The sequence below is a fragment of the Pteronotus mesoamericanus genome, unplaced genomic scaffold, assembly GCF_021234165.1.
Source record: "Pteronotus mesoamericanus isolate MK-2021 breed Mesoamerican mustached bat unplaced genomic scaffold, CSHL_Meso_final contig_90, whole genome shotgun sequence".
In the NCBI taxonomy this organism is placed as follows: domain Eukaryota; kingdom Metazoa; phylum Chordata; class Mammalia; order Chiroptera; family Mormoopidae; genus Pteronotus; species Pteronotus mesoamericanus.
In genome coordinates this window covers 5,454,267-5,481,988 of record NW_026555277.1, presented here as the reverse complement: position 1 = coordinate 5,481,988, position 27,722 = coordinate 5,454,267, and the positions used below count along the sequence as shown (strand labels likewise).

At 42.2% G+C, this 27,722-nt stretch overlaps 2 protein-coding genes across 3 annotated transcripts in view; both read left to right on the top strand.

Moving 5' to 3' along the window:
- MOGAT1 (monoacylglycerol O-acyltransferase 1) overlaps positions 1-27,722 on the top strand; it is a 310,581-nt gene that overhangs the window by 110,069 nt on the left and 172,790 nt on the right. The gene's annotated exons all lie outside the window — the stretch shown is intronic.
- The window catches only part of ACSL3 (acyl-CoA synthetase long chain family member 3), a 57,044-nt gene continuing 49,065 nt past the window's right edge, over positions 19,744-27,722 (top strand). For both annotated transcript variants that reach the window (XM_054585613.1, XM_054585614.1), the window contains exon 1: positions 19,744-19,985. The gene's annotated coding sequence lies outside the window, so the exon portion shown is untranslated. The remainder of the gene's footprint in view (positions 19,986-27,722) is intronic.

The window sequence follows — 27,722 nt, the reverse complement described above, 5'->3', positions numbered from 1 at the left end:
CCCAGAATCCCGCCCCTTGTTTATCTCCATTGTTGGCTCTCTCGGAATCTCCATTTCTGCAGGTCCTGTCGCAGGTTGGGCTCCCCAGAAGCATGTTACCGAAAAAATGGACCCGTGGAGGGGGGTTGCCGAGATGCTATTACCGAAACAACGCCCCCCCCTTCCCAGGGGGCCCTCGGTTGTAGATCCTTTGCCTGCCACCCTTGGAATTATGGCTCTGAATGGCAGAGTTTGGTGAAAAGGAAAGGAACTATTTATTCAAAAGTTATACAGGTTTGATTAATGGCTAAATGTCTCCCTTAAACCTCAAAATCCCTCTAAAACAATCACCAACACACACACAGTTCTGCCTTCCCCGCTTTGCTCAGTCAGGCCAGTCAGGGGTACCGTCCTTCAGAAGAAAAAGAACAGAAGTTCGGGGCGGCTAGGCAGGCCTCTCGCGGGTCTCAGCACCATCCGCTGCGTCACCGCGATCTCCAGCTCTTAATCCATAACCATGTGGCACCTTCTCCTGGCCCACTAGCAAGAGTCCTTTCTCCCCTCTTTCTTCCCACGCGGCCTTCACACTGTTCCCCAGAGTCTGTGTTTCTTTTTATCTCTCTTGCAGGCCCCTGTCTCTCCTCCTCCTCTCTGATACATTCTGTATTAAGTCTTTTAAATCTTCCTGATTAGCTTTGGTGATATGCAAAATAACCCTTTGCATATGAGGAATGAAGCTATCCTGTTATTGACATGCAAAACAACTCTCAAGGACCCTGCCCAAGGCTCCCATCCCCCATGGCGGCCCGCCCTGGGCTGGGGAGAATATATTTTTCTTGGACACCCCAATCTCTGGACCCCGTGACAAATACCCTTTGGGGGGGCCCTGGGTGTGCCCCATTATAAGCATACACCGAGATTATCTTATAATAAGCTTTCCAAGAGAATGTCCTCGAGATCAACCACCGAGGGTGGTGAGGGCATGTTAGCAAAATTAGTCACAGGGAGATAGGCTGCCACAGACACAGCTAGACCTCACAGCACGGTGACTGTGGAAGCTGGGAGCGCTCTGGGGAGTGATCTTGACTTTGCAAACCTCCACGGACCAGTCATTGGATGCCAGCTGCTCCGGGGGCAGATGTAACATTGGGTGTGGTGGATTGACCCAGTTTGGGCAGTTCCTAAAGAGGGCTGACAGTTGGGAGCTGTCAGCTGCCTACATTCCCAGCAGCTGAGGAAATAAATCCTTCTGCCCTGAAAGGGCGGGGGAGGGAGAGGTCGGGTGCTCAGAACTCCGGTCACACCCTCCTAAGTCTCCTTAGTCCACTCCTTAGCCTCCTGCCAGTCAGGTGGCTGTTCTCACCGTTCTCACCCTCAGCTTTGTGGAGAGATCTTCAGGAGGAAAAAGCAAAGACCTAGCAATGTCTTAAAAAACAAACAGAAAAACCTCTACACATTGTGGTACAGGTAGGCCTGTCTTCTCACAGAACTAAAACCAGGATATAAATTCTTTTTCTTAATTTTATTTTTTATAAGTGAATGTCTGTGTTCCAAAATCTATTTCTGAACTCAAAGGCACTCTTTTCCAGATACACTGGACTTTGCGAATTCCTTAGGAAATGGAAACTTTATTTCAAAAATAAACCTTGAAGCAATTTGAAAATAAAGAGGACCTTCCTTTTGTACCAATGCTAAAAGTTAAGCAGGCCCACAGGCATGGTGAACCAAACTTCTTGAGAGTTCAAAATTTGAAAAGATTGTAATAGCAGATGTCCAGAGTATGTGGCAGGATTTTTAAGTAGCTTAGGGAATACTGAGCAGGCTCCCAGTTAGAAACTTACACTTATTTTATTTCCTGAATGTAAAATACATTCTAAGATCTTCAGACATTATAAAGTCAAGTCCATTCGGAGGTACAAACAACTTAATATTAAGTTACTATCATGGGTTGACTTATGTACCCCACCCCCAAATAAGATATGTTGAAGACCCAGTTCCTCAGAAAGTGACTTTATGTAAAGGTAGGCTCTTTCCAGAGGTAATTAGATTACAATGAGGTTGTTATGGTGGGCCCTAATCCAACTGGATTGGTGTTCCTACAAAAAAGAGGATTTGGGGACGTAGAGAAAGACAGAGAGAGAAGACAAGGTGAAGATGTAGTTAGAATGCCATCTACAAGCCAAGGAAAGGAACACCCGAGGCTCCCAGAAGCGGGGAGAGAGAGGACACAGAACTGAGTCCCCTGCAGAGCTCTCCGAGGGAAAAACTGCCACTCGATTTTGGACTTCTAGACTCCAGAACTGTAAAACAATGTATTTTTGCTGTTAAAGCCACTCAGCTGGTGGTCCTTTGTTAGTACAGCCCTGGGGAACAAATACAACTACTCTGACAGCAGCTTCTTCATTCAGCTCAGACTGTCATCAGAAGTCAGGTGAATTTGACTTTGGTTCAATCATTTGGGTAAGTTATTTAATTTCTCAAAGGTAAAGTAGGAACATTAATAATAGCTCCTATAGGGCTCTTTGAGTATTAAATGAGCTAAAATAGATAAGATTCTCCCTTTTTAGGTGTTTATAAATTCAAGAGCATAGCATATAGCCAACTGACTATCTTCTACCACGAATGCTTAGAAATCAAATAGTGGGTAGCCTGATCCTTGTAATTCTAATGCCTATTAAAGGTTCAAGTTCAGCATCCCTTCCTCCTTCCATTATTGCCCATTACAATAGTATTGTTATTTCTTATCAACTTGTAATAATCAAAGCCGTAAGTCTCCTGACACAAAATAGTTAATTATCTTTATGTGTTGAGGAAATGATAAACCAGAAAAACAATAACCTTAGAGCAAGCACCCTGCCTTTCTTGACACTCCATTAGGAATCAGCCCGGGGACCCTGTAGATTAACCAACAGTACAGGTCACGTCAGGAAGTCATCCAGCCAGGCAGGGCCCAGCTTCTAGTCTCTCTTGGGCCAGATATGTATTTAGTGGAGAATTTATTTTTTTTTAATGTACTTTTTAAACCATATAATCACCCTTGGTTTGTGTGGCACAATCTTTCTTAAGTAATACCCATATGTTACAAAACTTCATATAGATAATCTTTGAACTTTTGCTTAGATTTCATCATCTGAACTGTTTTCTTTCATTGACAGAGATAATTCAACATAGATTAAGCCAGAGTGAAAAACCACTTCACAACTACTAGGATGGCTGTAATAATAATAATAGAAAATAGCTAGTGTTGGTGAGGACATGTGGAAATTGGACCCCTTGTCCATTGCTGGTGGAAATGTAAAGTGCATTTACATGGAAAACAGTTTGGCGATTCCTCAAAAAAGTTTAACACAGAATTTCTGTATGACCCAGAAATTTCACTTCTAGGTATGTACCCAAAATACTGAAAAGAAGGACTCAAACAGATACCTGTGCACCAATGTTCAGTGTTGCATCATTCACAATAGCCAAAAGGTAGCAAAAAACCCAACTGCCCATCATCAGATGAATGGATAAAAAAGTGCATAAATACATACAATGGGGTGTTATTCAGCCATAGAAAGGAATGAAGTTCTGCCAGATCACAACATGGAAAAAGCTTGCAAACATTATGTTAAGTAAAATAAGCCATACCCTAAAGGGCAAATATGTATAATTCCACTTATATGAAATATCTAGAATGGCCAAATGCATAGGCTCAAAAAGTAGATTAGAGGTTACCAGGGGTTGGGGGAAGGGTAGAGTGGGTATGAATTGCCTAATGAGCACAGAATTTCTAATCGGGGTGATAGGAAATTTTAAAAATAGATAGTGATAACGGCTGTAAAACACTGAACATGTAATTAGTGCCACTGAATTGTACACTTAAAATGGCAAATCGCATGTGTGTTTTTACTACAATAAAATAAAAACGAAAGAGAAGCCAATTACATAAACTTTCCCTTCTTTTCACATGAAACCAGAGGCTTTCCACACATTGTTGATCTCATTTCATCTTCACACAATGTTATGAGGCAAGGACTGTTGTCTCAATTTGACAATTAAGAAAATTAAGGCTGAGAGAGGGAGGGGCTTGTGGCCAGAGTCACTAACTGACTGAACCGGGATTTGGATTCACACCCTGGTCCTTCTCCACAGTGAACAAGAAAATACATATATTCTTCTGTCTATCTACAAACTACCAAAATGTTCCCAACATCCATGTTTATGCCTTGTTTACAGCTGCAGATGCAGGCGTGGGGAAGAGGGCCCCTGCGGACCTCACAGAGAAAATTTCCTGGTTCTGCCTTCTCAAGTCTAGTTGATTATTTGCAGAGATAAGCTTTGCCTTGAAAGTGTCCTTGGAATGTGTCGTGCATTTGTGACCTCAGTTGGCTGGAAGACATCCAAGGAGCAAGAAGTGAGCAAAGATCGCCTGCTCAAGCACCAGAGCTGGCTGTCGTGTGGAGGCTGCAGCCTTTTTACAGGTTTTTGGAAAACCATTTCTCAATCTTCAGCTTTAAGAGAGGTTAGAGTGGGAAGGGGAATGAGACCATTTTTCCAAAAGAGAAATGAAAACGACTTTGAAGAGGAGAATCTACCCTTTCTGGTAAGGGAGCCATCCTCATCTACTCTGGCATGTCTGGTTCTCTCGTTTTTGTCTCTTTCTTGACTCCTCTTTATCAATTGGATTTTTAAATGTTGGTGATACCTAGGGTTCTGTCCTTCCCACTTCTCTTTTTGTATTGTCCTCTCCCCTTGACAGATGCCTCCACAAGCATGGCTTCAGCTACCCCTCATCCCGGAGGACATCTCCATTTCAGCCCTGAAGGCTCTCCTGAACCTGGAACCATTGCATCAATTACATATCTCCAACTGGATGTCCCCAACCATACTCACCATCTTCCTCTGAAATGCTAGTTTCTGTTGGAATGACAGCATCAACCAACCAGTTACCCAAACCAGAAACCTGGGAGCCCTCCTAAGCTCACTCCTCTCTTCTTTGCCTTCATTCTCCTTAGTTTTTCTATCCTGTCAATTCTGTCTCCCATTGTTACTAGTCTATTCCTTCTCCTTCCCCATTGTGTTTTATTTAATTCCTCCTTAACAAAACTTGCTGGACCATTGAAGTAGACTGTATTGGAGTAGACTCCCTACCTCCAGTCTCATTCCTCTGCAACCTGTGCTCCAGGGAATCATTACACAAACAAACAAAACTACATTTGATCATACTTTTTTTTCTGCCTGAGAGCTTTCAGGGCCAATGATTGCTTGCAAGATAAACCTCAAACATCCAGGCTTGACATGGCTGACAAGTTCATTCATGTACTTTATAACCTTGGCTCAGGCCATGAATCTACACACACCCTGAGCGGTAGCTACCCTGGCCTACGTAATTACAAAAATGTGCCACGGCCCATCTTGCCTTGGTGCTTGGGCACATCTTGTTTTCTCTACCTGGAATGCCCATCCACTCCCTCATCCTCTACCTCTCTGCTAACCCTTACACATCCACAAGGACATGCTCCCTGTAGAAGCATGTCCTGACTGTCCTGAGCTGATCTGGAGCTTTCTTCTCCGAAGTTTCCCCTTATCAGCATGTGCAGAACTCTATCCTGCTCCTTATCATGTTGTCTTAACATTGATTTCCTTGTATAGTATCCTCACTAGGTTAATTATTGTAGGCAAGCACTGGGTCAAGCATATGTTTGATACACAGAAGGGATGAAACATTTGTTGAATACATACTCCTTACCTGGAAAACTATTCCTTCTCAGCTCAAAACAGGCAGTTCATAGACAACCTGTCCCAGCGTTGACAGTCACCTCCCAAGGGCTCCTTGAGACTCCAAGTTTGGAGAGGAAAGACATATTGGCTGAGCCCTGAAAGTCAGAGCATGTTACATAGACATTAGTGATATAAAAAGGGTGGTAATGATAATGAACCTGTACTGTTCGCTGTATCATTTGCTGCTTGTCAGGGAAAGCAGTGGCTATCCCTTGTTTTTGCCTTCCATCAACACTTTCCGTTTCTTTTAATAATAGTACTTTGGTATGTCTTTGGGATTCCAACACTCTGCCACCAACCAGCTCCTGTGGTTCCTGTGGGACTGACCCCCGCTCCCACTGCATCGGCAGGCACATGACCTCAGCAAACCCAATCAGAACACTGCATTCTTGTTTTCTCAGCAGTTGGTTCAGAGACAGGCGCATGGCCCAAACCAGACCAACGATGCTACGCAGCAGGAATTCCTCTGGAGCTAAATAGAAATTTTCTGTTTTTACTGAGGTTGCTTGGTGGAAATACAAGGTAGAATCATAAGCCTGCTGTGACCGGTTGCCAGCTTGGGCTCCACAGAGGAAAAGCCTTGGGAATGAAGCCCATGCACAAAGAATGAAGAACTGAGAGGCAGAAAAATAAATTGCTGATGATAATGTTTGAATGCCAAATCCAACTTGGCAGGAAGCCAAGCCCGTTTTGTTTTGTGGGGTTTTTTTTCTAATTACATGACAAAATAAGTTCTCATTTTTGAGTAAGGTAAGTAAATTTGGGTTTCTGTCTCTTGCAACCAAAGAAGCTTTATTAGTACTGACATCAGCAAATCTCGAGAGAAAGCATGAATAACAGAGGACGCTGGGTCTGTCATCATGTGATAAGGATATGTTTCCTTCCAGGCCATTTCACCCAGTGAGTGACCCTGCTAGGCCTAGGGTCATTGATTCTCTGGGCAAATAGCAGAGGGAAGAGGGCCTAGAAGGCTCTCTGGGTCTCAAACTGCTTTAATTACGACCCACTCAGATGGGGCTCCCCAATTCCTCATCCCATTCCCATTTGCCAAAAGATGTTCTCAAACTTATTTTTTTGTATATTTATTTTAAACCAAAAAGCAAACATGAGTACATTCTTCTTATAAAAATTGAAATTTTATAGAACATGCAGAAAGCTGCAATTTCTACTTGACCATCCCCCACAGAGGTTACCCTCTATTCAACTTGTATTCTTTCCAGAGGCGTCCGGCCCATGGCCCGTGGGCCACATGTGGCCCAGGATGTCTATGAATGCAGCCCAACACAAAAATCGGTAATCAAAACACAGAATCGTTACTTAAAACATGAGACTTTTTTGTTTTCATTAGTGTCTGTGCATTTGATACATGGCCCAAGGCAGCTCTTCTTCCAGTGCGGCCCAGAGGCACCACAAGTTTGGACACCCTAAACCCTATAAACTCAGTATAGACACACACGGAAACAGAGGTGTGTGTTTTCCATGGTGGTTATGCAGGGGATAGTGACTCTGATTATGTAGGTTCTGCCTATGTGTGCAGCACTTACAGAACTTTCAGTGGAGAAAATTCCATTGAAAAGCCCCAGCTGCAAAGTCCCTTCTCATTCTACCATCCAACCCCAGAAATATCTGAAACTGCCCCTTCCTTTAAATTTCTGCTACGTATTTAGGAACCTTCTCTAAAAGTTTGCTAGTAAAATGTGTTCTAGGAAGGGGAGGATGAGATAAACTATAATTTCCCTCGCTTTTTTCTTTGCTCATTAAAAAATTATATAATTCATATGTAAACATGTACTTACTATAAAAGATTCAAAAAACCCAGAAATCCAGGGGACAAAAGGTGAAAATTGCCCTCATCTCACAGCCTCACCTTGTCATTCCCGCCTCATTGGATCATGTACTTTTCAGCCCTTTTTTCTGCCTTGTCATTATGTAGACTTAGGTACAGCAGCAACATATTTTAGGAGCTTTTCCATGTTAAGTCATGAGAAGTAGAACACGGCTTCAGGCCACGAGATACGGATGGATAAGTTGGGAAGGGCGGGGAGGGGGCAGGGCATCTCTGCACACAGGCCTGAAAAGGGAAGTGTTGGTCTGGGCGCTGAGAGTGTAAATGGGGTCAAAACAAACCTCCTGTCAAAAGCAAACCTCACCAACTTCCCGACTTTTCCATCCTCACTTCTAAATCCTGAGACGAGGAAGATGGTGTTAGGGGCGGTAATGGACCTCCCTAATTGCTTCTATTCTGAATTGCTACTTAAAATGCAGTTTAAAAACAAAACAAAACAACCCACAATATGTAGTCTTTCCTTTTTAGGTAAATCAAGGTAGAGATCTTTTTTTCCTCCTTATATGCAAATTTCATAATGTGATGTGGATGGTCTTTGATGAATGATTCTTGTTTTGAGTTCTCTTTTTTAACTGGTAGAAAGATCCTTGTCCTCTTCTCTCTTCTTTTCCCCTTCTTCCTCTTTATTATTCTTTACTCCCTTTCAGTATCTGCGTTTTTCTTTGGGGGGGAGTGGGGAAGCATTTTTTTCTTTTTCCATTTTAGACTTTCATTCAATTTAGACTCAATATTATGATCACTTATCTAACATGCTAACTACTTTATAGTGAGGCTTAGAGAATGCCAATTATGCTTCCAGAATATTTGAGCACATGGACTTTTGATGGGATACGAACATACCACCCGGTTACTGACATAATCGCCCTGGGAAGCACTGAAGCGCCTCGGAGAAAATCACGAGCTGGGAGTCGGAGCTGTATGTGCGGCCGGGGTCTGCCACTCACTGGTTTGAGGATTCCAAGGAAATACCTAAAAAAGTCTCAGTGTTTTCTTTGGTAAAACAAGAAATGTTTTATTGGGATATTTATCAGATTAAACAAAATAATGTATATGTAAACACTGATTCAGTACATAGGCACAATTTTTCCATCCGAATGTTTTGATTTAGAGAATAGTCCATGGAAATTTCACATCCTCCGTCCAGCTAACCAAACAGAGGAGACAGTGATTCAGGCAAATGTGCCCAAAAGGAAGCACTGCTTTATGCTTCTCTTTTGCTGTGTTGACTCAGAAGCCTGGGCTTGTCTGACCCAGTGCAGGTAGACAAGGAAGCTTGGAAATATGATTCCTGCTTCACAGAGATGGGATGACAGAATATAAGCAGAACACCCAGTGAGGGGTAAATGACTCTGTTTCCTAAAAACATAACTGCAATTTCACAATAGTAACAAGCTCCTGTCTTAAAATTCAATCCCCGCCCCCATGAGTATGTTTATTAAAGCTGGGGACACTGAAACAAAGGAAGGGCCTAGTAAATAAGCAACAGAAGAGCCTAGGCGGGGCTGCCTTAACTCACTGGGAAGTCAGGGAAAAGGGGGCCTTCCTTCTTTCCTTCCTTCCTTCCTCCATTCCTTCCTCTCTCCCTCCCTCCCTTCCTCCCTTCCTTCCGCCCTTCCTTCCTTCCTTCCTTCCCTTAGCACAGCTTGGGGATTGGCAGGAGTTTCTGCTGTTTGGATGAGTAACAAACAACTACAAGAACCTTCCGATCTCCCTTTCCACCACATTTATCCCAGCTTTTCCTCCATCTGTGCCTGAGCAGGGTGTCCAACCCGTGGCCCGTGAGCCACATGCAGCTCAGTTGGGCTATGAATGTGGCCCAACACAAAATTGCAAATTTACTTAAAACATGATGAGATTCTTTTCTGATTACGTGACACAATGTATTTAATGTGTGGCCCAAGACAACTCTTCTTCCAGTGTGGCCCAGAGATGCCAAAAGGTTGGAAACCCAACTAATGGGAAGCTCATTATGTCCCTCCTCAGCATGCCAGGCACTAGAAATCAGAGATGCTCTGTCTGTTCTCTGGGCCAGTTGTTTCCATTCTGTGCCTGGCTCCCATCTAAGTAGCAAATATAACTACATCTGGTGGTAGATTTATTGACAATAGTGTTGAATCAGTGCTTTTCAACCTTTAGTGTGCACAGGAATCATATTTGGTCAAAATGTTGATTCTCATTCAATATATCAGGGAGGGGGATCTGAGAGTCCATATTTCTAACAAAATCCCAGCTGAAGTGGTTGCTGCTGGTTCAGGAAAAAAATATTTTAAGTAACAAGGTAGGTGTTCCCCAGTCCTAATTAAAGCTGTTTTGTACCCAGGTGAGATAAAGTAGGGATTCTCACTAGACTTTTAGTTAATACTTTGATACTTCCACATTTTATATCAGTTTGAGAAATGTGCTCTAAGCAAGGTGTGATGACCTAATGAATACGGGAGTGTTGTGATTTAGAAATTACATGGAAAATATATGAAACAACTAACATAAAATATATAAAATGTTTGCATATTTGTATGAATCCTAGAAATACTTACAAGGTCATTAGAGAATCTGAATAGAGAGGAATAAACTGGCAAGATGCAAATCAACAATCTGTACCTGTAGTTTATTTTTTTTAATTAGATATTATGACATAGTCTTACTTCATTAAAAATTTCTGGACTAAAAGCTGTCCTTATCTAGTAGGAAAAATACAAGTGTTAAAGGTTTTCGATAGTCAAGATCTGAAGGAGCAATAGAAAAAACTGAAATGGCTTCTCTGCTTTGGCATTGAGCAGAAATCTCAATCCTGTCCATCTGGTGCTTTTATCTTGGGTTGGAAATAGAAGAAGGGAGAAGGAAGAAGAGAGGAGAGAAAAAAGTGGGTGAAGAGGAGGGATGTTTCAGATTGATCTGTACCTTCTCAAGAATGGGGTCACACACTTAAAAAACATAGGACCTGAAGCAGATGTCATTGGGTTTTACACACCAGCATTCTTTCCCTCGATCCGAGGTAAGTTTACTCAAAGTTCTTCTTCACTCTAAGCCTAGATGCTACTTCCCATTCTTGACCCCTCTCTCAGCTCTGGGGATGAGGCCCAAATACCTTGAGTTGGAATACTTTATCTCCTTGCCTACTACAGCTGTTTTTGAGGGAATAATAGCAGATTAACCCTAACATGGCCAACAGAGTGGAAGGAGACATTCCCCAGGATTTCGGGGAAAGAGAGCCATGATCTCTTAGGCTTGATTTGGTGATTTGAGGAAGGGTAGTTTAGAGCTGGGGTAGCCATGGACGATGATGTCAACCATGAAGGAATATAGCCCTAGAGAGGCAGAAAAACAGAGGAGCCTGCTAACATGTGTCTGGGTGAAGCTGCCCCAGAAGAAAACGCTACTTCTACTCTTTCAGTTACATAACTGAATAAACGCCTTTGTTTATTTACATCAGCTTGACTTGGGGTTTCTGTTCCAGTGAAAATAAAAATGATCTTAACTGACTGGGGGTATTCTTGGAAGTACATGAATAACATTCTTCTCTGTGTCTCTTCATCCACGGGGCCCAGCATGATGCTTTTGCACACAGAAGGTGCTCACTAATGAATGATACAGTGGAAGCCTTTTTGGGTTGGAAGTTAAGATCTGATTGTTCAATCCTACTTTTTGTTAAGGAATGTGTGACTATGCACAAATCTCTTACCCGTTTGAATCCCCTGTTCTCCTTTGAGATACATAGGGATTGGGCTAGTTCGCATATCCTGGGCTGATATGCCAATTCTCACCAATGTGGCAGTGTTGCTTGTTTACATCCTGTGTCAATTTCAGTTGGTACAAGGACCTATTCTGTTTGGCAAATGCTTCTGCTGTGCTGGTTAAATATTTTAAATATCCCTTCTCTCAAACTTATTAATTCAACAAGCTTTTATTGAGTGCCTGCTATGCATCGGGCACCGTCCAAGGCGCTAGGATCACTGGGGGAGCGAAACAGACATGGTCTGTTGTTTTCATTCATCTTGCAGTGCAGAGCTGCCCTGATCAATACAGTAGCCATGAGCCATGTGTAGTTGTGGAGCACCTGAAAAGTGACTGGTCCAAACTGAGATGCTGTTCGGTTTCAAAGAGTACCCCTCCAAAAAAGTTTCTTATTAATCATTTTTATATTGATTACAAGTTGAAATGATGATATTTGGGATATATTGAGATGGCATAAAATATGTTACTAAAATTAATTTGGCTTGCCTTCTTTGCCTTCTATATTTTTAACGTGGCTACCAGAAAATTAAAAAATATTTTGGTGGCTCCTGTCATGTCTCCGATAGATGGCTCTAGTCTAGAGCAAGGGACCAGCAATTTTTGAATTGTAATGTGTCCATGAATCACCTACAAAATCCTGTTAAAATGCTGATTTGGTTCCAGTAATTCTGGGTGAGGCCTGAGATTCTGCATTTCTTAAAAGCTCCCAGGTGGTGCTACTGTGCCAAGGGGCACATGATGAGAAGGCTGGAGGAGACTAGAAAGACTCATGAAATAGTAAATGCAGATTAAAATAAATGAGAAAAAATATAGGGATGAATTCACTGTAGAAAGAATAAATATTAAGATACTAAAGATACCATAGAAGAAATAACTGAAGTAAATGTAGGGTGAGGACAGACTTTCTGTCACAGTTTTAAGAAATGGTATCTTGGGTGGGGTGAAGCATACTTAAAGTACCAACACTGGTTGGTGTACTGCTCTAACTATGCATACACGAAGAGTATTCAGTGGTTGAATTGGACAAAGCGTTCTTGAGCTGACTTGGTGCAGGCATGGCATCTCCCAGCACACTGGGCAGATCTGAGGGATGGCAAAATGAAGAAGACATGCCGTTGCTTCTCCAGCAGCTCACCATAGAGTTAGACAAAGAGTTAAACGCAACTGCCTTGATATAGCAGAAGAAATGTTAAACTCGGCGTGGTGCTACCTGCAGCTTTTGTTGCCTTTTACCTTTCTACTCGCAATTGCACCCTGATTTCCGTGTGGAAATTATACACCTGCCTCCCAACACATTTCCTTAGTACTTCTGGGATGTGGACTGCTGAACACCGCCCCAGGGTCCCAGGGTGGAGCCGGTGGGTCAGGTTGGATAGAGAGAATGTATGTAGAGTTCTGACTGTACTGAGTAACGGGGGGACACAAAATACCTCAAGAAGAAATGAGATTTCTGAGAAGAGAATCTGAGTTTCCAGTGGAATAGGAGTCTACAAATTCCTCCGGGTATCTTGCTGCCATATCGGGGACGGGTAGAATGTGGGCGGGCGGGGCTCAGGATGAAGCAAATACACCAAGGAAGCCGACCTGTGCAATGGAGAGTCAAACTACTCTTTCTGATTTAATGGAGCCCATATCAAGCTATCCCTGAAGACAGACACAGTCCTTTTAATTCTGTAAGGCAATAATTCCATTTGCTTAAGCAAGCTTAATTTGCATTTTTCTAACCTAAGGAGGCCTAACCAATAAACCAATAGCATGAACAAACACAGAAAATGGGTCAAGTAATCTTTCATGGGAGCTTAACAGAGGGTGTGGCATTTGAGCAAAATGCCTTAAATGACAAAGCAAGATCTAATGAACCTTTAGGTGAAAGGACTGTGTTCCTCGTTATATTAATGGATTCTGAAAATTGAACAGGATTCCTGAAAATGCCAGGTCAAGTCCATGTGATACAAGAACATGTCTAGTCTCTGAGAGAGGCTCTCTAGGGCCAGTAGATGATTTTCCTGCAAAAAACAAACAAACAAAACCCAGCCAGTTCCTTGTTAGGACTTAGACTTCACCTGTCAGACTTGTCTTTTCTGACCTTCCTATCCAATACTGTCTTTAGTCCTCCTGTCTTCAGTTATCCTGTTTAAATGACCGAAGAGCAATTTTGACTCTGTACTTATCTTGTTTACTATTTTTATTTACTTATTGTAATGATCTTATCTTAGAATAAAAGCTCCTTGAGGGTCAGGACATTTTTCTGTCCCCAAAATTCCTTTTTTTTTTTTGCACTACTTGTCATCTGGTGGCACTTAAATATTTTTGGAATTAATGTTCAATTGATTACAGCATTGAATCCAGGCTTGGCTTCTAAATAGTTTATAATGCTGTATAGAAACTATAGCAGATCCAGAGAAAAAGAAACAAAATGAGAAGTTCAATAAGGAACTGAAAGAAATTAAGACAGATGGTTCTTAAGAAGAGAAGGCTTAGATATTATTTTTTTCACAATTATAGGAAGGCTTTTAATCAGAAAAATGTAGAACAGTTGCTTTCTATGGTCACAGACTTCTGAATCAAAGGGAGAAACAAACAGGAACACTTTCATTGGTCCTGGGAAGCCCTTGAGCGTTATGTAGTTAAAGGAAAGTATTTCAGTGCCGAACATATTGTGGGTTCCATTAGCAGCCTTACCTTTATTGAGGGGGCAGAGAATGTTGGTTGTTTACCCAATAACTATTGTCCCCATTCATGGTTAGTAACAGAATCACGATTTTATTTAAGATGGCAATGGGCACTTTTAGTAGATTTCTGTCCCAATCTATTTCATAGGTGGTAACATTCTGATCAATGATATGTAAGCTGAGATGTTGAGTGGGAAAAACAATTCCACAATTCCTTTTAGTTCCTTAAAGGAATAACTGGGACTTACATGCCTTATATAATCTTCTTTTCTTCCTCCATGGTGCCTAGAATGTAGATGTGATGGGTGGAGCTCCAGCAGCTATTTTATGACCTTGAGTTAGGAAGTCGGACATGAAGAAGCCACACACTAAGAACAGCAGAAGAGAAAGAGAGAAGCACCTTGGGTCTCAGTGACTTCATGGAGTTGCTATACTGGCCCTGAACTACCTAGCTCCATACTCCTTCTATATAGAGTAAAAATCTAGCCCTGGCTGGAGTGGCTCAGTGGATTGAGCACTGGCTTGCAAAGCAAAGGGTCACCAGTTTGATTCCTGGTGGGGGCACATGCCTGAGTTGCAGGCTAGGTCCCCAGTTGGGGGCGGGTGAGAGGCAACCAACTGAGGTATGTCTAACACATTGATGTTTCTCTCCTCTTTCTCCCTCCCTTCCCCTCTCTCTAAAAGTAAGTAAATAAAATCTTTAAAAAAAAAAGAATAAAAACTCTTATATGTTTCAGCCACTATTATTTTGCATTCTCAGTTCCATGCAACCAAACTTAATTATAACTGATATATCTAGGTCAGCAATTTTCAACTGGTGTGTCACAAGAATTTTTAAAAAGTGCAGTACCTGGCTATTTAGTTAGGGGCACTGACCTTTCTTCTGTTAGATTGTCAAATAAAAAAAATCACAAGAGCCAACACAACAACAGCTGTCTGGTATGAATAAATCAAACTTGTACCTATTTTTCCATCAGATTGTCAAAAAATATATTTTTTGGTGTGCCACAAAATTTTAGTAATAAGTTTAGGTGTACCATGAGATAAAAAAGTTGAAAATCACTGATCTAGGATATTTCTTTTTAATCAAATATATCAAGCTTATTCCAGAATATCTGTAAAAAGTAATAAAAAGCCAAATGCTCTGAACAGTTTAATATAATGCTTGAATTCAGAGTTCTGTATAGATATAAGATGAAAAGGAGATTCAAGTAAATTGATACATTACAGAGAAGGTTTAATGAAAATATAAAAGGCTGTATATGCAGAAACTCATACATAGAACGGTAATCAAACAACCCCGACAGTGGATTTAAAGAGACCATTGGACATATTAGAATGTATAGCTAATAAATGTTCACTGCCTTAACTGGAAATTATCATTAATCCAAATAAACCATTAATGAGAAAGTATGTGCTATTACTACTAAAAACTAATTAATTTTAGGCTTTTAATGTAACTCTGTTGGGTAAGGGCTGGGAATAGATTCTCTTAATATATTTTACAATTGTCAGGCCCTTGTTAAAATTTAGGTATTCTGCTTTGTGCTCCAAATAATGAAGAAGGGAGAGGAAGAATAAAAGTGATTAAAGAGATAGAAGGTAGGTCATTTGTGAAAGAGTTAAAACAACTACAACAACAAACAAGCCTAAAAAGGCTTGTCTAGCCTGGAAAGGGAAAAGTAAAAGAGGACTTTAAAGTATTTCATGAATATGAAGGGTTATTAAAAGGAGGCAAAAAAAATGAAAGGGCTGGTAGGTTCTTAATCACTAAAGTGGAAAAAAATTAAATTACTTTAAATTGAAGAAAGAACATATTTGTATGTAGAGTGTTTATACTGGAGATGTTGAGACTGAGAATCTCAATCCCTAGAGATCTTTATATATAAAGTCTAGAGAGGATGTGAGAATATCCCGCTGTGATGTCTCACTTTGTCATCAACCAGGGGCATCCCTCCTGAAGCTGATGCCTGTAGTGCAGAGAAGCAAAGACAGGGCCCTAGGATTTGGTCACACAACGTTTTAGAAGTCCCCTGATTCTTTGTTGGGAAATTCCCTGAATTACACTCCAGGGTTATTTTTTGTTTGTTTTCTTTTTTTAAACAAAGGATAAACGTCAGCCACTGTTGATTGCAGACCCTGTTGGTGCCCTGTACGTATTGATCCCCTTGGCACTTAGTGCCCAGTGTATGCTGATGGCACCTGTGAATCTTCACTTCAGGGCTTTCTCTCTATCAGTGTGCAGGGCAGTGATTTGACCTTACGGCGGCTAGTATGTAACCTGGGTATGAGTTTGCCATGCCTGCCTACTGATCCTTGCCAGCAGCACAATTCAATGGCTTGCAGAATGTCTGATTAACCATCATGAAATCTTGCATAATACTGGTCCACAACCAAGAGACCCGTTTTATGGCAAAGGAACAATAATGGACAAGTGGCTATGGGGTCCAATTGGTCCTACCATATACATCATCATAGGTAAGTGCTGCCTGATAGAGCTCTTCAAGGTCTCTTAAAGGCCCAGCTAAGGAGTCAGTTTGAGGATGATGTTCTTTTGGGGTGGGGTGCTTCAAAATGTGGTATATACTTTGAACCAAAGGTCAAATGGTCCCATGTTCCCAGTTGCTAAAATACCACCCCCCAGCCCTAGCAGATGATCTATGATTGAGCTAAGTTTGTCAAGGCAATTGCATTTGCTAGTGATTGGTAGGGGAAGTGGGCTGTGTACATCTTGGAAAGATGGGTTTCCCTAATAAACACATACTGACATGCAGGAGAAACTGCCTTTCCCTTCTGGCTTTGGATGTATCGTGTAAAAATAACGCTTGGAGCAGTTGTAGCCATCTTGTAACCATGAAGGGAGAGAACATGAACACTGAGAATGGCAGAGTAAAGAGACAACAGAATCTGCTTCCTCGATGACACCAGTGAGTCTTAGAAGCAGCTCTGCAATTCTTTTGTTTGGACTTTTCAAGTGCAATAATAGATGGTTTTATTGTTTAGGCCACTTTTCATCAGAGATGGGTACTTTCAGGTGATATTAGTTTCTTCTCATGGCTGCTTCTGTGTTGATGGTGCCTACCTTCCACTGGAGAAGCCCCAAATGCTGACGTTTTTCTAGCATCCCTTGCAGCTAGGATATAAACGTGTGACACAATCTGGCCAATGGGACTTGAGGAGCAGTTTGTTGAGAGCCTTCTGAGAAACGGTTTCATTCTTAACAAGAACTGGTGTTCAGGAAACATGCTCCTACTCTTCAGCCAGTTGCTGTAGTGTTTTCATGTGACCCTTGAAGTGGTGGCTGCTTTCTGTGACTAGGATGACCTAAGGATGAGGCCAAGGATACTAAGACTGGCAGAGTGAAAAATGGTAAAAGCTCTCAGGTTCTCAGTGACATGGCAGAATCCCTGACCCATCTTGGCCTTACCCCACCTCTTGAATTATCCTTATGTGAGGTAAACCAATGTTCTAGTTTAAGTTGGTTTTGTTGTATGTTCTGCTCCTTGCAGCCAGAGCCATCTTAACTCAAACATATAGTATCCTGGAACACCTCAGCTTTCCCCTTTCCCCCAATTTACTGGAAATGAAAAAAACAAAGTTTCTGTTAAAATTTTCAACATAAGCTTCCCCTGGTTTTACATTACAAAAATTATGGAAAATGCTGGTATTATTTTGCTATAGAATCACAGACTATTTCTTCCACCCTTAATGAAACAGATCATTAGGTATTCATGAGAATTACAAAGGCATTTCCCCTCAGTGCTTCTGTGATTTGGAGAAATAACAAAACAATAAAAGAAACCTGCTGGATATTTTCATTCAGTTCCATTATAGTTTTTAAATTGAATTTTTCTAAAAAGAAGGAAAATGCAGCCAAATTCCATATCTGTCAAAAGCTATAAATAAAAATATACTGAAAACTTTTCTAAAAGAAAAGCAACTGCTCATGTATTATTTTTTTAAAAAACAAAACATCTAAAGACTAGAAATATTACATTTCTGTTTAGTCTAAGCAAACAAAATGAGAATTTAGAATTTTAATTCCAAGGAATATTTTCTTTTAAAAATATGTCAAGTATATGTACATATATGTGTATGTATATGTAAAAGGTATATACATGTATGTGTATACATACAAATACATATACACATTCACGTATAAATTTTATAATTTGGAAGGAGATAGTGGAGAAAATAGGGAAAAAAAAAGAAAGATAATGAAGAAAGATGTTAAGGTGTTGCTGGACTGCTGGTCAAACAAGGTTCAATATTGGTTTTCTTCCCTTGGAAATTAGTTATTTTTCTGGAGGCTTTTTTCCTGGTCTTGGAGCTACCACTTGTAAAAGATACTTCCCTCTGCATGCAGAATGGTGATAATCTTTTCAGATAAGAAATCCTGTATTCTAATTATTGTCAGGGTGTATATCCTTTGATAGTGTTTCCATAGATTAACAAGCAACGGAACACAGTGTTTTCTAGTGGAAGAACAGGTTGCCTGAGTCAGGGATCATTGTTTTACATAGCTAAATTGGCCTGGGCCCAAGATGAGTGAGCTTGCTTTGCTCTGTGCATCACTCCACCTAATTCAAGTCCAGGCGGCTTCCCATATTTTGAGATTCTCCTGGGAAGTGAGACCCGGCTTTAGCCTGAGGCTGGCTCTTGAGGGTCACCTTTCACCTACTTAACGAAATGTTTTGCTTCGCAGCACCGAGATTTACTATTCAAGTCGCTATTTCTAGTCTCGCCACTACTTAAAAAAAAAGAAAGAAAAATCAAAACCTTCCAAATCTGTTTTATTTCCCATGCTATCAAGTCTGATTTAATGTTATAATTTTGCTCATAGACTAACTAAACAATATGTTGGATTGGAAAAAAAAAAAAAAAGCCCAAATCTACTGCTACTAGGGTAATGAAGGTGGTCTTTTTTATAGGACACTGCAGTTGTGGTTTTAGTTATTCGTGTTTTGGTTTCTGCTTTTTTGTTTGCTTTTGGGGAGGCAGGCTACCTGCCCTCCGCGTTTTTATTCCTTTCTGTAGTGCCAAAAATGAGATATAAAGGCAAACTCTTAAAAATACAGAAACTTTTAAAAAGATTCATATGGAAAACATCCAACAATAATTTGGAGAGTAAACTTTATCCTTTGAAAACAAGTGCCAACCTTGCATAAATACTGAGTGCATTTAGGGGAAATGGGTTATTTGCTAGGGTAATTAATTGACACCAAAACAAAAGAAAAAAGGAACATGCTTTGAATTTTTGAGCCCCTTTCGCTTTTGGCATTTCCAAAAATCATTTTACTTGACAAAAAATGACAAATTTGTGCAAAAACAGGGTAACGACGTTAGTTAAGAACGAAAATAATTTGCATATTATTTCATGATCTAGACTAATTCATATATACAGCAGTAAAAGTGAGTTTTCGTTGTTTTGGGGGGTGGGGTAGGGGGCTCTTTCCCTCAGCGGGACACGCCTTCCCTCCGTCCCAGTCCCGGCCGCGAAGCCGAGTCCCCCTCCTCTCTCCGTCGCGGTTCCGCACCTCTCGGCCACCCCCGTTCGCGCCCCGTGGCGGCTGCGGCCGGGTCCAGTCCGCTGCGGCTCCGCCGAATGACCCGTAGTAACCTCGCTCCGCCCCGGCCGCCCGCGCCGCCGGAATTCGATAGGCCCAGCCCCGCACGCGCCACCGCCCGCGGGCCAATGGGGGGCGGCCTCTTTGCATATACAACGAGCGCCGGCAGGGGAAGCGCGTCCCGGGCGGTTCGCCTCAACAGACGCTGGTAAGCCGGCGCCGAGGAGCGGGGCTGCTGTTGTCGCCGCGGCCGGGGCTGGGACGAGGCGGCGACAGTGGACGGGACAGCTGACGGTCGCCCCCTCGCTGTGCGGCCGCGGCGGCTGCGCCCGGGTCTCCAGGAGGCGGCGTGGGACGTAAGTGCTTTGGGACGCAGCCAGGCCTGCGTGGGCCGGAGGCCGCAGGAACCGGAGCTCCAGAGTCGCGGTGAGTGCGGCGCCGATTGTGGAAACGGCGGAGGCCGGTTGACGGTGCGGCCTCCGCGTGCGGCTAGGCTGGGCCCGAGGGCTGCCCCAGCGTGGAGGAGGAACGTGGCCGACCTGGGCGGCCCCTGGTCCCCGATGGGGCCGCCGATCCCGGCCTCGGGGGTGTGCGCGCAGGCGGCCTCACGGTCCTGAGCCGGCCCCCATCGTGGGGATAAGCTGCAGATAGAGTGGGAGGCACCGCGGTAGGGTCGGGGAAGCGAATGACGTGGGGCCTCGGCCGAAGCGCCCACGTGAGCCGGGGAGGGGGCGGGGGGAAACCGCGGCCGGAGACGTCCCGGGGTGGAAGGATGCACGGGGTCTCCCGGCCCTTTGGGGGCGGGGCGGAGTGGGGGGGGTGCTAGCAACTTGGATTTGATGGGCTCTGACGCGGTCCCTAGGAGGAAACTGAGTCTTACCTTCGGAAAACCATGCCGGAAGGATGGGTTGGGGTGTCCTGCTGCAGGATTTGAGAAGGAATTGGGTGTGTGAGGGTGGGTCGACCTTGTTATTTGTTCCAGACACAGTCTGATGGTGGTGAGACTAGGGTTAAGACTGATCGATGTTTTGGGGTTGAGAGAGAGTTGGTTTACTTTTCCCTAAATGTGTTTTAATTACATGCCAGTAATAGAACGTGTAGCACCGAGGGTGTGTGTACTACCAGCAGTCCTGGGGGTAGGTATTATCAGGCCCGTTTCGGAGATGAGGAACCCGGGGGAGTGAGTCATTGAACTGGTTTGCCCAGTCCGGTTTTTAAAAAAAATGTGCTCTCAGTTACCCTGTAGACCCTCAAAAAAACAGAAGGGTTGGAATAGTGTGTTTAAAATTATATGTTAACAAATGGTGATGGGAGGAGACCTGCCTTGGGGTGTTGAACACACAATACACTATAGAGATGATGCGTTGGGGAACTGTGCACCTGAAACCTGTATAGTTTTGTTAACCAGTGTCACCCCAATAAATTCAATAAAAAGGAAAATTTGTATGGAAGCTAGAGAGGGACTAGGCCTTGTGAAAGTGGTTGCAACTGAGTACAATGACAAATAGCTGACATTTATTGAGCCTTTATTGCATGCCAGGCACTGTACTAGGAGCTTTATGCATGGTATCTTTATATTGTTAACAACCCTCTAGGGCAGTGGTTATTCCCAAACAGCTGGAGAAACTGCATTCTGGACATGGACACATTAACTTGTCCCAGATCACTGCAAGTGAGAAGAGAAGGCAGGATTCGGCAGAGCATCCTGTCAAAAATCCAGAGCTCAGAGTATTGTGCTGCCTCTCCTTGGTGGCTGGCTGAGAAGTTGCCCCAGTGGCTGTCTGTGTGGGTGGCCAGGAGAGCTGTTGTGTGGTGGTAGTGCCTTTCATGATCATCACAACCCGTTTTTCTGTCCAGACTCATCCCCAGAGTTGAAGGGTGCTGCTGAGCGGCTCCTGCCGTGTTTCGGGTTAGTACTGGAAGAGGTGTTGTGACATGGGGGTCCGTGGCACAGACTTTATTCTTCTGCTCTCTGCATCTTCCTGCGCAGGTCTCACCCTCGGGGATGAGTAAGGCTTCTGCCTTTTCTCATCAGACTTTTCCTGGTTTCTCTCTCCTGCAGAAAGAGTTGGTTCTGTAGGATGGCAGTGCTAATGGACGTAGGGCAGAGAGGTCGAGGTGACAAGTCACCTAATGTCTTTTGGGTCTCAGTTCCTGGATTTATAAGACATTTGTACTGGATGATGTAAAGCTGAGCTGTTCTGTGAGTCTAAAAATGTCCTCCTTGTAGGAAGAAAATGATGGAAGAAATGAAGGGTGGGCAAATGATGGGGAAAATCATGTCCCGTCGGGGGTGGGGGAGTCAGATCTTAAAAGTTCTTTCTCATTGCTTACTTGCTTTCCTGCTCTCTTGTTCTGCTTAAACCATTAGTTCATTCCTTATTCAATTAATTGCTCAAACAGAGCTTTTTACCTCCTATTGTATGGCAGGCACCATGTAAGGTGCTGGGGTACAGCAGTGAACAGAATTGGTGTGATCCTTGACCTCACTGAGGAAACCAGAAGACCAACATGAAGCGAATCATCATATGTATAATTACAAGTTAGAATGTGCAGTGAAGAAAAAGTGAATGAAGATTATAATGAGGATTGTGATTTAGATGGAAATCTGGCCTAGGCAGTTTTTTGAACTGATACGGTGAGATTTCACCAAAATGACAATCATGCTTTCGGAGGCTGTAATTAAATGTACCTAATGGGTTTGAGAGCTTTTGAGCAACATTTCATTTCACAATATCCGTTCCTAATCAGAATATCACCCGTATTGCAAGATGTGAAAATGAGATAGGGAGCTTTTTCAAGTAGTCATTCTGCCTACCTTCAGGACACTTAAAACGTAAATATTCCTGTATGCTTAAGTTTTCCCCTCTCAAAATGAACTTTTGGGAAACAAGCATCTTTATGCAATACGGATTTGAAGCCAGGCCCAAAGAGGTGACAGGATTTTCTAACTTTAAATAAGCATCATAATTACTGAAATTATCCAGTATAGTTTACACTTACAGAGTCATTTTCATGTCAGAGGAGATAAAAATGACATGATTTGGGAAATAAATATAAGCTGTTAAATAAGTGAATATTTCTGTTGAGTATGTTTTAAGCCAGTACAAACGATTAATTGCAATGCATTTACTGAAGGGCATCTACATACAAAGAACTATGCTAGGTGTGCCATGTGGAATAAATAAAAAAAAAATGAGCTTGAGAGAAAGTCCTTACTTTCAAGGTTGCTATTTAAAAAATACTAATACTCAGACTAAGTCGTTTTTTTTCCTTTTTCAAAGTACTATCATGTCAGCTCATTTGATTCACTTAATAGCCTTAAATCATGAGCAGAAATGTGGAGAAGATGGAGCTTTAGAGGCAAAAATCTCAGACATGGGGATTAATAGTATAGGGAAGGGAAAAGGAGGTGTTGTGGTTACTACTTTGCCAGTTTGGAGCCATCAGGGTAGAGGTGATGGCCGAAACCTGACATGGGTGAGTTTCTCCATGTAGAGGCTAGAATAAGAACAGGACGAGGCCGGGATGGAGCTATGGACAGGAGGCTGGGCCTGCGAAGGAGCCCAGAGGAGTGGCTGGGGAAAGGGAGAGGACAGCCAGAAGCAGGTGTTCCTGCAGTCGCGGGGGTGTCGGGTGGGCGGTGGCGGGGAGGAAGCGGTTAATACTGTGGAATGCGCCTGTGAGAGGAAAATTGAGTGCTGTCCATTGGATTTAGTGATTGGGAAGGTGTGAGTTGAGTGGGAGAGGTTGAGTACAGATGAGAAAAGTGCTACTTGTTAGCACTAAGTTCCTGAGTGGCTGGATGGGGGTGGGATCCTAAGCACAGGCTGGGTGGGAGGAGCACCTCTGCTGTAGTAACAGGAGACAGGCCTGTCCATTGAACTGATAGAAGTCAGTGCATTATCATGGAGCCCTAAGCAATTTCCCAAAAATTGCCAATAATTCATTAAATTCTCATGAAAATCAGTCCACTGTTCACTCATGACCCAGTCTTTCTAGAATACCTTTCTACAGAAGTATTTATTCTGTCTTCCTTCCTTCGTTCTTTCTCCTTTCCCTGCCCTTTAACTGACGCTAACTCTGCACACATTTAACGTGTACAATTTGTTGAGTTTGGACATGCATACACCTGTGCAACCATCACCACAGTCAAGGTAATAGACATAGTCATTGCCTCCAAGTGTCCTTGTGCCTCTGTGGGTTTTTTTTTTTGTTTGTTTGTTTGTTTTCCGTTTGTTTTGTTTTTCTCTATCAGAAACAGTGTTTTGATAAGTAGTAAATTTTGAATCTGTTGTGTGAGTTAAAGCCATTCTATAAATAAAAGCAAATGTCATTTGAAGGGGACTAAGAAATATTAACCACTGAAGGGCAAGTAGTCAAGCTGTATGAAGATGCATACAAGATGAGGCTGACATAGAGTGAGCAGTGCAGAGGACAGAGTACCCAGGCCATGGTCAGCTGAGCAAAATGAGACATGGATTGGATTTCAAGAAAAAGTTGAGATTGAGGAAGGTAGTCAAATGAGGATGTCCAGGGCAGTTGGGGAAGAGCAGGATTGATCGGTAAAGCTGAGGCCCCAACTGTTTTGGGGGACCAAGGAAGCTGTGAGGATAAATGACATCCCAGGAAGGAAGCAAAATGCAAAGCTTGGAGGACGCAGTTAAGTCCTGGCACAAACTCATCTATTGATTCCTTCAAGTCAGAAAGTAATTGTTGAATGATGGAAGGTCCTAGACTGAGCAGCCTGCAGTCTGTGGGCTCTTGAGTTGTTACAGAAAGGGTATTAGGGGTCTGGCCCAACCTCTTTCTAATCCTGCAGCTGTGACGGTAAGTGTGGCACTGCCATGTGGCTCTGTGCGCAACAGGCCTGGCAGTGTGGCATTGTCTGGCTATTTAGCCTGTCTGGAGCTCAGTTTCCTTCTCTGGAACACTTTCTTGCTCAACAAAGTTATGGTCTGCTTCTCTATCAGTGTTTTCTTTCTTTACTTCCTTTCCACCTCTTCATTTTACTTGGCTCAGGCTTTTTTTTCTATGCCACATTTCTTTCATTGGTTTCTTTGAAATTTTATTAGTTAGCTTTGTGATTTCCCCCTGTGTGTTCATCGATGTGTTTATTACTTGGAATTCACTGGGGTACAGGGATGGGTTTTATTGGATACAAACTACTCTGCTGCATAGATAGTCTTAACCTTTTTAATATAATTTAAATTCTAAATTGGTTTTGCAGGTATATAACTATTTTTCTGCATTGGTTTTGCAGGTATATAACTTTTTCTGCTTCTGGGTGTTAAGATATTTAGTATCATTTTGGCTAAAATTATAAAAAATTCCTACTTTAACCACAAAAGTTTCTTATTTTTACTTATCTTACTTTTATTGGGATTGCAGTGATTCTCATTCTGGTCCTTGACTTTGGTTTTTTTTAACTGTAAGACTAGAACAACTGGAACCCTTCTCTTCCCTTTGGAGAGTGACTTGATCTCTGGACTTTATAACCTCTTGTTTGGGGGAAGGGTGGGGTAGGTACCTCTTTCTAAGGTGAAACAAGGACTTTATTTTAGTTCCATAGAACACCAGAATGAATTAATTTTAGAACATTACTTGACATAATTTTAATGTAAATAGAATTAACATTAATTGAAACTATTCCAGATGAACCATAATACATGGACTAATTTTTTTTTACATATTCACAATTAATGCTTTCCTAAGTCATTTTCCTTTTGTATTATAATTTTCCATATTGCTCGTGTGCTAGAATCTCAGAATTTGTATTCATCATTTACTCTGAAACTTGGTCTGACTTACAGGCAGCTGCCTGCTTAGGGAGCATAGGTGCCTTCCTTAGAAAATCAAAATGTTTAGTCTGTATATCACTTTCCTTTTATTTCTGTTATTAAAATTTTTTTTTTATTAGAGAGATCAATTTACTGTTCCACTTATTTATGCATTCGCTAATTGATTTTTGTATGTACCCTGACTTGGGATCAAATCCACAACCTTGGCATATCATCATGACGCTGCTCTAACCAACTGAGCTAGCTGGGCAGGGCCCATGTATCACTTTCTGAGGCATGAAGAGAGTACTTGTTCTCTTCAGCAGCACCTGGAGGTGGGTGGGTTGTGGGAGGCAGTGGCTTGGCTGGGAGTGAGGTCAGAGAGGCAATATAGGAGAGATTGGTGTGGTCCAGAGGAGTCACAAAGGGCTTGAACTTTGTGACCACGCAGTTGCTTGAATCCCCAAATCTCATTCTACCTCATTCTAGTTTTGTGACCACAGCAAATTACTTAACCTTGGGACTTCAGTGTCTAGGAAACTGGTGATGTCTGCTTATAGGATACGTGTCCTCTGGGGTGTGCCTTCAACCCACCTCTGGAAGAAAATGTTAGAAATTTTATTTCCTGTTTTAAAAAATTTCTGTATTTTAGGCGTGGTATGTAGTATTTAAAGTATGCTAGAACAATAGTACAGATACAAAATATTGAAAGCACACATGTTTGGAATGCCAGTAGTGTTTGCTGAAAGGGTCTTGTGATCCTTAGAGCTTTGAGAAGGTAAGCTAGTAGATAAAAGCTAGACTCATGCTTAGAGGCTTATTAGTTTGAGGGCAACTTTAGAGATAAATTGAGTTTGGGATGAGGTTGAAGGGCTTGGGTTACTTGGCTCTGGGAAGTCAGTTGAAGGGTGTTGGATTATGGAGCATGTCTTCGCAAGTTCATTCCAAAAATGGTGGACCTAGTAAAACTTGCATGTATAATGATTTGAATTACTTTGTGAAAGTCTTGAACTGTATGCATACACTATATCATGTGTTAGAAGATGACATGGTAGAGGTTGGATGGGGACATAGCCCAGAAACCTGAGTCAGCATTAGGGAATTGCTCTTGATGGATGGATAGTTCATCCACAGATAACTGAGAGCTGACTGTATGTATAAGTTAATAATGTGTTTGTTTATATTGTATGATGCCAGAGGACAGGCATGCTAACCGTGGGTGATTAGTGTTTCCTGTTAATTTCAAATTGCTTTATAGAATACTAATTGTGTTTGCTGTTTTTCTTTTTAGATACGTGTAAAACATGGTGTGTTCCTTTTGGGCTCCTTCTTGGGAGAGTAGTGGGTGTAAGGCTCCCCTTCACTGCAAAGGCAGCTCTGTGAGGACAGGGACTTCTGTGCTTTAGTCATGGGTGCCCACCCAGGGCCCAGCACACAGAAGATAGGAAGCAATTGTTGCATCTCTGCCACCTACCACAACAATAGACCTGAGATACTCATTGACTGTTTGTTAAATTGAGTTGAAAGATAATGTGCATAATAGCAGAAAAGTTTGGGAAGGCCAACACTCTGGCATCAAAGTGACCATTTTGCCTTCTTAGTGCAAACTCAGGAGTTCTCTAAAGGTAGATTTACTGTTGATAAAATATGTATTTGAATAGCTAGCAGGTTGAATAACATGTACAGATGTAATTTAAAAATTATGTGAGCAAGAATGCAAAGAAGTGTGATGGATTGTCTCAGGCCAGACCAACTGCTTATTGTACTTCTATATCATACCGACTTGTCACCTTCTCTGTAGCCTCTGACACTCCTGACAACGTCCTCGTTGACATTCCTGACAACGTCCTCGTCCACACTCAGGTCTGTCATTAGCTTCTAGGACACTGCTCTTGGCTTCTTGACCTTTCTTAGGTGGCTTTTATAGTTTGTCCTCAATCCTTTTATGTTGTAAGCGGATCAACAGTTGGCTCCTGAACAGCTTGGCTGGAGAGGATGGTTAGGGGCATCGACCCCCTGTACAGTCGAAAAGCCTCATATAACTTTTGACTGCCCACAATTTAACTACTAGTAGCCTAACATTGACCAGAAGACTTACCAATAACATAGTTTATTAACGCATTTTTTTGTCATATGTATTATATACAGTATTCTTAGAATAAAGTAAGCTAGAGAAAAGGAATGTTATTAAGAAAGTCATAAGAAAGAGAAAATAAATTTACGGTACTGTATGTATTTCCTGGAAAAAACCCATCTATAAGTGGACCCGTGCAGTTCATATCTTGTTATTTTTGCAGGATTTTATCGTTTTGACTTTAACGTGGATAGAATCAGTGCTGACTCTAAAATCTCCATCTTTAGCTCTGGAGTCCCAGTCCTGTAT